Consider the following 10,678-nt stretch of genomic DNA (forward strand, 5'->3'; position numbering starts at 1 on the left):
GAATATGATAGGGAATCATGTACTCTCCTAGCTCCTAGTATGATGAGTTCCCGGTTGGTGCAACAATCAGAATCACTTTCCATAAATTATGAATTCCAAAAATTCAGGTCATGCAGTCCATGACTCTTGTACGCATGTATACTCTTAACGATCAGTGAAAAAAATCCAGATTTTATATCGGGTACGTCCTCAGATTAGATCTCCTTAATGAGTCCATGCCGTGAGTGTTCTATTTTTCATGCCTCAGAAGGGTATCAAGGTATGCTTAGTACTCTCCTCATGTTCCGAATCTCGATATTTCAACTTTTCAGTGACCTTTCCCTTAGGTCGAGATAGTGATGATGAACAATTGTCTAGATGGGAGAGAGTAAACATTTCTTGTTAATGAAAGATGGTTGTGTGCTTATTTGAGCTAAGGTAGTAATTGTTGAGTAAGATTGAGTCCAAGTCTATAAGTTTGAAAGAATTTTGAGGCAAAGTTTCATGTATGGCTTAGTTAGTTGGGAATATTTTGGGTGTATCATCTAAATAGTGCAGGGAATCTGTTATGGATAGAAGTATTAGAGAATATGAGGAAGGTGCTTTACGAGTTGTGTTTAGAAGTGCTTATGTGGGTAAGAATATAGGCTTAAATGTCATATTTGTATACATACGGATGGATGCTTTGAGTGTTTGTGAATGTCTAATCTGAAGTTGAAGGTGATTGTGGGAGTGGCAATAAGAATAATGCATGAGATGAGGAATTGTGAAATGCAGGGTATACTGAATTTATGATTCAGACTAGTACTATAGTATTATATGGTGCTTCTTGTGGTTTGAGATAGGCTTGAAGATAGTGAGGGGATTTAGTTCAATTTAGACATTAGTAGATGGAGATATCAGTATCCACATGATAAAAATAAGTAGAATAAATGAGAATGATATTTAAGGGGAAAAGTATAGTTGAGATAGTATTTTAGAAGTGTGACTAACCTGAAAGTAAGAAGTTGCTTTGCTTAAGGAGTGGTAATTTTATCCTAGTTTATGAGTTATTTGTCTATATTCCGTGTCAAAGAGTAATGTCATTGATAGTTGGATGTCTTGTGTAACTCATGCCCAAGATCCCTTGCTTTCTAAGGCTACTAGAACTTTTTTAGAAAGGGTGTTGAAGAAATACTCTAGTTAAGTATAAGTGTCCAGCATAATTCAGTCCGTATAGCCAGCAATTCAGTTTGACAGTCAGGCTAATCAGTTACAGTGGTTTTCCACCTTTTCACGAGTCCTACTATTCGAAGTCTCATGCATATGACCATCTCAGGAAATAATCTATTCCATCCATGTAAATGGTGAATTCAGCTCATTCCAAGCATCATGTTTCAGATTCAGCTATTTGGTCATAGCTCGGTGCATAAAAGTTTAGCGCATAATCAAAAAATTTCTAAGTATTTTAGCTCAAACAGTGTAATACCCTTGTGGGACCTAAGTCTGGTTGTCTCATGAGTCGTACTTTCATAAGTTATCACTTCTCAATTCAATATGTACAATTGGATCATGAATACTTTAAGAGAATCCTAAAATCTCGGCATGAATTAGCTTCTTGAAGCAAGTGAAGTCAAGTCAGCTCAGAATTCAGTTTTATGATAGAAGTTTTAACATTTCAGATCGGATATATCTTTCTTATAGGACACATTATGTCCTCGTTATTCCATACCTTTAAGTGTCAACAAGTTCCTACCCGTAATTCGGGGATGAATGATCCCAAGGGGGAGATAATGTAACACCCCACATTTTCAAACTAGAAATCAAACTGTCGTTGTAACACCCTTGCAAGAAATCCTCCATATGTTATTGTTTTGCGGAAATTTTGACTTTTAAAAGTCGCAACTTAATTTTGAAAAGGAATTAAGAAACCCTTAGAGAATTACATCAAATGATACAAAACAAAAAAATCATTTTAAGTTAGAGATTCTAGATAAGCGGTTTCTATTAACGTTTTACGAAGGTGTTAGGCACCTAAAATGTCCGCTAACTTGCAGTTATCTGGACTATTTGAAAATCGTCTTTGAAGAAGTTTGATTTTTGAAAAGAAAATAATTTTCAGAGATATTTGGGTGTTTATGCAAAAACCAATTTTTTAGCGACTTGACTAAGGAATTAGCTAGGTTCGCAAAACACATAAGACAAACAAATGTAAAGAAAAAGGGGGAAGGGGAGGAAGTAAAGGATTCAGGCCATTGGGACCAAATCAATAAGACCTGTCCTAGTCTAATTGGGCCTTCGACCCATTTCACCTATCCTAATCTAGCTTTTGAGCCTTTGACTCGAGTCTCGATCCACCTGTATGTACACACCTAATTTTGTCCCTCTCGAAGACCCAAGTTACATATTTTTATCCCTGTCTTACCACGTGCCCTCACCCGTATGATTATATCCCATAAAAATACAAAAAAACAAACCCACTAACAAACCTAATCCCCAATTATTCTTTTGTAACAAAATTAACCACCCCTCCTATCAATTTTGGACAACACATCACTACCCCATGCCCCATACCCTACCGCACCTACCCTACCCCAATACCTACCTCACAGCATATACACATACACATCACACACACAGTAGAGGATTCACGCACACACACTCAAGATTACAATACATTCACAGTAACATAAGAAAAAAAGGGGGCATGATCAGGAAACCAAAAAAGAACATTGGAATTTTCTTTTCTCTTCAGAGATACACCCACACAGAATTGTGGTTCATTTTTCTTCTTCTTGAAGCACACAACAACACACTTTCTTTTCCATGGAGAGGAGGGAATAACAGAACACACACTCACCATCACTCTTATGGGCACATACACACACCACAGAAAATTCTGCTGGACGTACACACATACGACACGAGAGAGAAGAGAGTGAGGCGAGAAAGGAAGAGAGAATCGGTAACAAAGAAAGATAGAGAGATCTGCGAGGAAGAGAGAATCGAGGTTGAGTTTTAGGTTGTTCTGGGATGGGTTTTGTGGAGTTCGGTCACTGTTCTGGTGAGGCTGCACTGATTTGGAGCTCCGGTGAGTTGCCAACGGCAACCCAGTTGCGATTCAGTTACGGTTGGGGAGAGAATAGTGAGAGGGTCGACGGTGATCGGAAATTGAGGAAGGTTGATGGAATCAGTGAAAAATCTGGCTGGTTTGGAGTTTTTCCGATGAATTTCTCACCGAAATAAGCTCTAAATCATAAAATCGATTCGCCATAGTCCCGAAATTCCCCTAAAACGTCTTCGTCTCTGATTTCTCCAGCGAAATCTAGCCGGAGAGATCCATTTTAGTGATTACGTGTTAGACCGGAGCTCCGGCGTCACCAAAATCGATGACTAGTAGCACCAGTTCACACCTCCATTCGAGTTTTTTGTTTGTTTGTTTGATTTGTTGATCGAGATTTGCAAGTTTAGTTCTTGATCGACTGATATTTGGAATAAAATCATCACTGAGGTCCATTTCTTCTACCGATCTTTATTTTATCTTGATTTTTTTTTTGATGTTGTGGGTGTGGATGATTTATTTGTTACGTGTTTGATTTGAATCTTCGTTGTTTGTGTTTGTTTGATGATTGTGACGTGGTGATATGTTTCGTTATTATGTTGGAGAAATCGCGATTATCGTGTTTGATTTGATTGAGACTTATTTAATCATGTTGGTTGAAATAAATTTAGGGACGGGAATCAAAAATTGATAAAAGTGAATATTATGATATTTTTGATACATTGTTGATGTTGAATGCGATATGTCATCGAGCGGGTAGGCAAACAGTAAGCTCGGGTAGGCAAGTTTAGGATCGGTGTAGTGTTGGAATGATTGGAATATTTGTTGAATGTCTTGTTTATCGTATTTGGAAAATGTAATTATTTAACCAGGGAATGCCCCGAGGTAATTTGTATTTACTCATCGAGGAATGCCCCGAAGAATTTTGTACGCTAAGGATGCTCGTGATCAAGGCCCAAGACATCGGGTAAAGTATGATTTAGGACTAGTGTAGGTTATTTCAGTATTTTTATTTCGGGTTGTAATAATTGGACTGGACTTTACATTTTTGTTTTGTTTTGTTATTGTTTGATTATTTTGCGTGCTTTTGTGTGGTTATACATTTTGTAATGCCAAAATAGTTGATACACTCTACCCAAGCGACCGTGGTTGAACCACGGGATCGAGGGGTGCCTAACACCTTCCCCTCGGTCAACAGAATTCCTTAGCCGGAATCTCTATTCGCAAACCAGTTTAAGAGTCAAATGGTTTCGAAAAGGATTTTCCAAAGGTGACTTGGCACACTGGAATAAACAATGTAAATAATCCTTTTCCGAAACAAATTTTCATTTCTTGTCACTTAAATAATAAAACCCTTTCGAACTTAAAATATAAATCTTTTTGAGTACGTTAAGAAAAGGGGTGTGACACTGTACTTAATACAACCTTGGCTTCTTGGCCCAAATGAATGAATAATAAACTAAATAAATAAATACAACCACAGAATGAATAAATTAACCAAAGAGACGTTCAAGTCTCTTAGACACTTCAAGGGAACTTTAATTCATTCTTCTCCTTTCAAATCCTTATATCCGTAAGCCATGAAATTCATTTTAGTCATTCTTTAGGGTTCGACTCAGAGGAGAGGCCTCCTTGCCCCATTCATGAAATGCAAAGAGAGAAGGAGTCCGTTTAGACTCCTAGACTCCGAAGCGGGTGCATGCAAAGGAAAAAAGAAAAAAAAACAAGGAAGGAGTTAATATGTATTCCGAATTAGGGATTAACATGTTAAAGAAATTAATGACACAATGAAAAATTCAAGCAATACAACAACAAGTGATATGTCTAATAATACCATGAACAAGATACTCCAAATAACACACTAAAAGACATAACCTTGTAGATTCCGATTAACCTTATAACATAAATCCGCTTCTTTAAGTACCACCTAAATACCAAATACTAAAAATGAAAGAAAGTATGGCCCCCATTACTATGTATTAGGCAATGATTATAACCCCGAATGCATGTCTCACCTATTGCGGGAACATAATGAGAACAACAGGAAAGAAATTTTAGCAGTAGCTAAAGAATAATTATAGCATGTTCTCCTAGAAAAATACACCCAAGATATGGATTTAAATAATATGGTGAAGAAGTAATTTATCAAGACCATTTCCCTTACAGAAGCATTAAAGTAAAAGAAAATTCATTTGTGCCAATATACGTTATGACTTATGATTCAAAATGAATGACATCATTTATATAATGATAAACTGCACATTATAAACTTATCAGGATGCACATGTTATCTATCAGATATCTTAAAAGAAATTGGGAAAAGACCCGCAAAAATGAGTCAAACAGGTAGATTTAATCTCAATTCTAACCCCTTCAAGTCTTTTTAAGACCGAAAAGGTGAATCGGTGAGAGCTTTCGAAATTATAATACCGATGTTTTAACCAATTCATTAAAGGATTCAAATCGTGTGAAGATGGATCAAAAATTGATTTTAATCTTGATTCCAACCCCTTTCCGATCTCTTTCGAAGCCAAAAGGATGAACCAATGAAAATTTTCAGGAACAAGAACATTAATATTTGAACCAATCCACAAAAAAAGTTTAACTCACCCGGAGATAAATAAATAAAAAATGATTTTAGTCTTGATTCCAACCCCTTTCGAAGCCAAAAGGATGAACTAATGGAAACTTTCAGGAACAAGAACATTAATATTTAAACCAATCCACCAAAAAAAAAGTTTAACTCACCACGAGATAGATCAAAATAAAAATGATTTTTAGTCTTGATTCCAACCCCTTTTGAGTCTCTTTCGAAGACAAAAGGATGAATCAGTGAAAATTCCTGAGAATAAGAATAACACCACTTGGACCATTTCACAAAAGGGAACAAAGATTCAAATCGACCAACCTCGAGCAAACATGGATCAAAACAAACAACATTTTTACACTGATAAAGAAAATTCTAAATACAACAACATCCCTCACTCTTATACTCTTATAGAAATATGAAGCCATACCCTCAAATGAACAAAAGGGGCTCAAACAGTTGATCAACGCAGTACTGTAACGTTATTAGAACATCATCAATTCTATGGCCTTTTAAGGCCTCTACAGAAAGCAACAACATACAATGCAATAATTGAAACCAAAACTCTACTACTACGACCATTATAACAAGGCAACAAAGAAAAAATCGAGCACTGACCGGTTTTTGGGCAGCAAAATGGGATGACTAGTTGATGATAGGATTTCGATCACTATAAAATATTGTCATCAACTCAGAGCCTCTTTCCTAGCTGACGAATTCTCTAAAAAAATCAACAGAATTTCTACTGAAAGATTGAACCTCTTAGGAATTTTCTTTCTTTCTCCTCTCTATTTCTTGTCTTTCCTCTTAAAATTTTTCCTAATTTTCCAACCCTTGAGATAGTGACTCCATTGCCCCTTATATAGAAGATACAATCGGGGTATTTTTGAGATTTAAAATAAGGGAACCCTAGGATTTGAAATTCAAAAATCTCCCCCCACAGCCCCATTTCTCATCCTCAATCGTACCTATTTTGGATTTTCTCCAAGAAATTTCTGACAGGTGGACCAATAGGGTTTGGGAAAAATCAATTTTCTTCAAGCACCAATGAAAAACGTCCCAATATGTACTAAATTGTACAATCTCATTCGAGAATTGTGGGATTAAACCATTGGAGAGGCCACCTATCTTTGTTTCTAGAAGATTCGAGGCTTCTCTTAATCTAAATTTTGTGTGAAACCCGTGTGAATAGAAAACTAACGGGATGGGGCTAAGTCAGTTCGAAAACAGGTTGGAGATGGTTTGGTTTTGGCTAAATCGGGTAGTTGGAGGTGGGTCACGATGATGATGGTGTTGGTATGCAGCTTTTGGTTAGGGTTGTACGCTGGTTTATGCGTATGTTTTGTTTGAAGGAGATAATGGATGGGGAGTGGACCGGGTCAAATTCAATTGCTGATGGGCTGGGCATTATTTTGGGCCCACTAAAAAGGAAAAGAGCTGCTGATGTTATTGAAGGGATTTGGACCGTTGGTGGATATAGATTTAGCCCTGGTTTGAAAAAAAAGGTTGGGGAGGTTTGTTGCTTAATTGGTTCAAAGATTGGGTTTTAATTGGGTTGGTTTAGGGAATTAGGGATTTAACCAACTCTATTTAGGTTTTTGGCCAATTTGAAACACAATTGGCCAATTGAATTGTAATTGTAGCCATTTGATTTCAATTAGGGCTAAATCTAATAGATTGGTTAAATTGGATAAAAGTTCTAAATGAATTAATACCTCGTTTAACCTTTGAGTTTCTCGATTTAATAAAATCAAATAAATATACATCCGAATAAATTATTTTGATAATAAATTATATTAAAATTGAGATTTTAATCATTTGAATTTGTTTCAAGATAAACCTTGATTAAAAATTGACTTTTGTATATTAAATATTTAAGTAGCAAAGTTATAAAATTTCGTGTAATTAAATACGATAATGTACAATCGTTACTTAAAATGACCAATTTACCCAAATAAATACTTTGAAAATCCTTTATTCGAATAAAGTAAATGTTGTTGTTTTATCTTAAAATTGAAGAAACTCAAAATTAAATTGGGTTGTGGAGGGTAAAAATTAGGTGTCAGCAACTTTCCCTTCCCTTTTGGTAGGATGGATGCAAGTAATCCTGGGCAAAGGGAGGTTGGCATTCCTAATTTTTGTCCGACCAAAAATTCTAATCTGAAATAGGTTAGTTTCTCGTATGAGTTTCGTAGAGGTATGTCCGGACCTAGGTATCAGGTTTCCAACATATCTCAGGTTACACGAGAATTCAGGCCACTTGTAGTTCATAAAGCTTGATTTAAAGCACGATTTTTTAGAAAATTCAGCAGCTATCTCAGTTTTGTAGTTTTTGATAAAACCGAGAAGCTGGGAAATAAAGGGATTTGGGGGGGAGGTTGGAATGCAGTCGAGTTTTCTACATAGATCCCGTCCTACATATCCTCAAGATTTCAGGGAATCAGACTGCTTGTAGTTCGACTCGATCGGTAGATAAGATAATCTTCTATTTCAGACGATCTTTGGCTCGGGATGAGTGACAAGTTAATCGAGTTTCAGAAAAAAGGCTTGTAACCTCTTAACCATGAATATGGGATCCTTCACACCCCTAGGTAAGAACTTAGCTGGGCATAATTTCCAAAACATTAGGAGTCTTATCACTCGAATTTGGAAGAAAGAGAAGGTTACCCTTGGCATGAGTTAAGAAATATCCCGGAGTTGAAGCTAAGACTTAGAACATCACAAAATACCCACATGCCTTCTGACAGGGGTGTGGTTGGATAGTGGTGGTGATCATTCTTTAGCTCGCATCCAAAGAGTTTGACGTCCCTCTCTAGACTATTTCCCATTTTGCTGCTATGAAAGAGTTCCACATTGTGCTGCATCCTTTTTGGAGTTGTCCACACCTGTGGGTATGATTTGAGATTTTCATCCTCTTGGATGCTCTCGACAATATCTCAAAAAAAATTGTTAGTGCTAAACATATTTCACGAAAGAGGCATATAGTTTTTTACCATATCTCCACGTGAGTTGTTGTCTAAAAGCGATGTCATCCTTTTTTGTACCTGTTGGGAAGGAAATAACTCAACATAACATACACAACAACCTTTTTGGTTATTGCATAATTAGCTCATTGGTCGAGCGAATATGTATTCAAAGTGGGGTGGCCCTTTGGGACACCGATGACATTTTATGCAGAATAGCCCCTGCAACCGTGTAACTTGTGTTGATGAGGCAACCTTTTTGGTTACCTATAATGCTTATTTTATGTGGAATGATAACCTCTCTGATTATAGTCGATGATCGATTTATGAATTTTCCTTAAATTGTCAATCTTTGGATAATCTTGCATATTATTTGATGTTGGATATGAGGCGACTTACAGATATCCTTTGAATTGCTAGCTTTTAGGTAATCCTGCACGTTATTCGACATTGGATAAGAGATGGATTATAGATATCCCTCCAATCTCTAGCTTTTAGGTGTTCCTGCACATCATCCGACCTTGGATACAAGATGACTTATAAATATCTCTCAAATTGTTAGTCCTTGGGTAATCCTGCACATAATCGATCTTGGATATTACGTGGCTTATAGGGAACCGCTGGACGTATCAATTTGATAATCTCGTATATTCTCCGGTAAGGATTTAGTTATGACTTATGGATAACCTTCTGACTATCAATTTTTGGGCGATCTTGCACACTATTCGGTTAGGATATCATTGTGGCTTACGGACGACTTAGAGGCTATCAACTCAAAGGTGATCTGGCACACTATCACATTTCAAATAATATGAATTATAGATGATCCTCAAATTATCAATTTTTAGGAAATCTCATATATCATTCGTCTTTAGACACCGACTTGAAGGTGTCCCTTCAAATCGTGTGCTCTTGATGTATTCAGATGCTGATTTGTAAAATGATGAGATATCCTCAATGCCAGCGCTTATGTCTAGTGTGTCAACAGATATTAAATGCTTATGATATCCTCGACACCAGTGTTTATTTCTCGCGTGTCAACAGATATTGAATGGCCCTCTTGGCAATAATATGAAATAGCCCTTTCGGTGATGATATGAATGGCCCTCTTAGCAATGATATGCAATGGGCCTCTTGGCAATGATATGCAATGGCCCTCTTGGCAATGATATGCAATGGCCCTCTTGGCAATGATATGCAATGACCCTCTTGGCAATGATATGGAATGGCCCTCTTGGCAATGACATGCAATGGCCCTCTTGGCAATAACATGAAATGGCCCTCTTGACAATGATATGCAATGACCCTCTTGGCAATGATAAGCAATGGCCCTCTCGGCAATGATATGCAATGGCCCTCTTGGCACTGATAGGCAATGGACTTCTTGGCAAATTAAAAATAGTTTCACCTAAATTCATTTGTTAGGGTCTTGCTTTCTGCATGTACCTATACTCAAGGTAGTCGATTAGTAAACATAAAGTCGCTTTTGCTAGCGCCTATTTTTTAGAACAATTCTAAATACAAATATTTGTAAAGAAGATAAGACACTTTTGTTTATCCTCCATGATCTCAAGAAATGAGATGAACAATTCAAAAGGTCCTCAATAAACGGGTATTAAACCCATTTTTAGGGCTACCCCAAAAAATACCATTCTTGAGCATTAGTGCTCTAGTGTGGCTCCCAATTTGCTCGGGATTTTTTGAAAGAGACTCTACTTTTGTGTATTGGTCCCTGTATCCACAGAAAAATAATTAGTTTGAGTGAAACTACTCCGTGTTGACCTTCTTCGATTCTCCATTTGCTCCACGCCATTTTTGGGATACTCCATCATGTTGGTACCCCCACCCTGGCTCCCTGCTCCCATAGACGCCTAGGCAATCACTAAGTAAAAGATTTTGTAAAGATTTTCCAAAGTAGACTTAATTTTTAGAAAATAGTTTCGAAAGTATCTGTAAAAGCCTTAGAAAATTTCTGCCAGTCATGTCATGTGCTAGCTCAACGACCATCTTTCTCTTGATTCTGGAAATTTTTGACGTTTGACGGAGGATTGTTAGGGATTCAACATTGTCGAGGCTTTCTACCAGAAGTTTTCTCAAAGACGGAGATTC

This window comes from Capsicum annuum, chromosome 12, assembly GCF_002878395.1.
Source record: "Capsicum annuum cultivar UCD-10X-F1 chromosome 12, UCD10Xv1.1, whole genome shotgun sequence".
Lineage (NCBI taxonomy): Eukaryota > Viridiplantae > Streptophyta > Magnoliopsida > Solanales > Solanaceae > Capsicum > Capsicum annuum.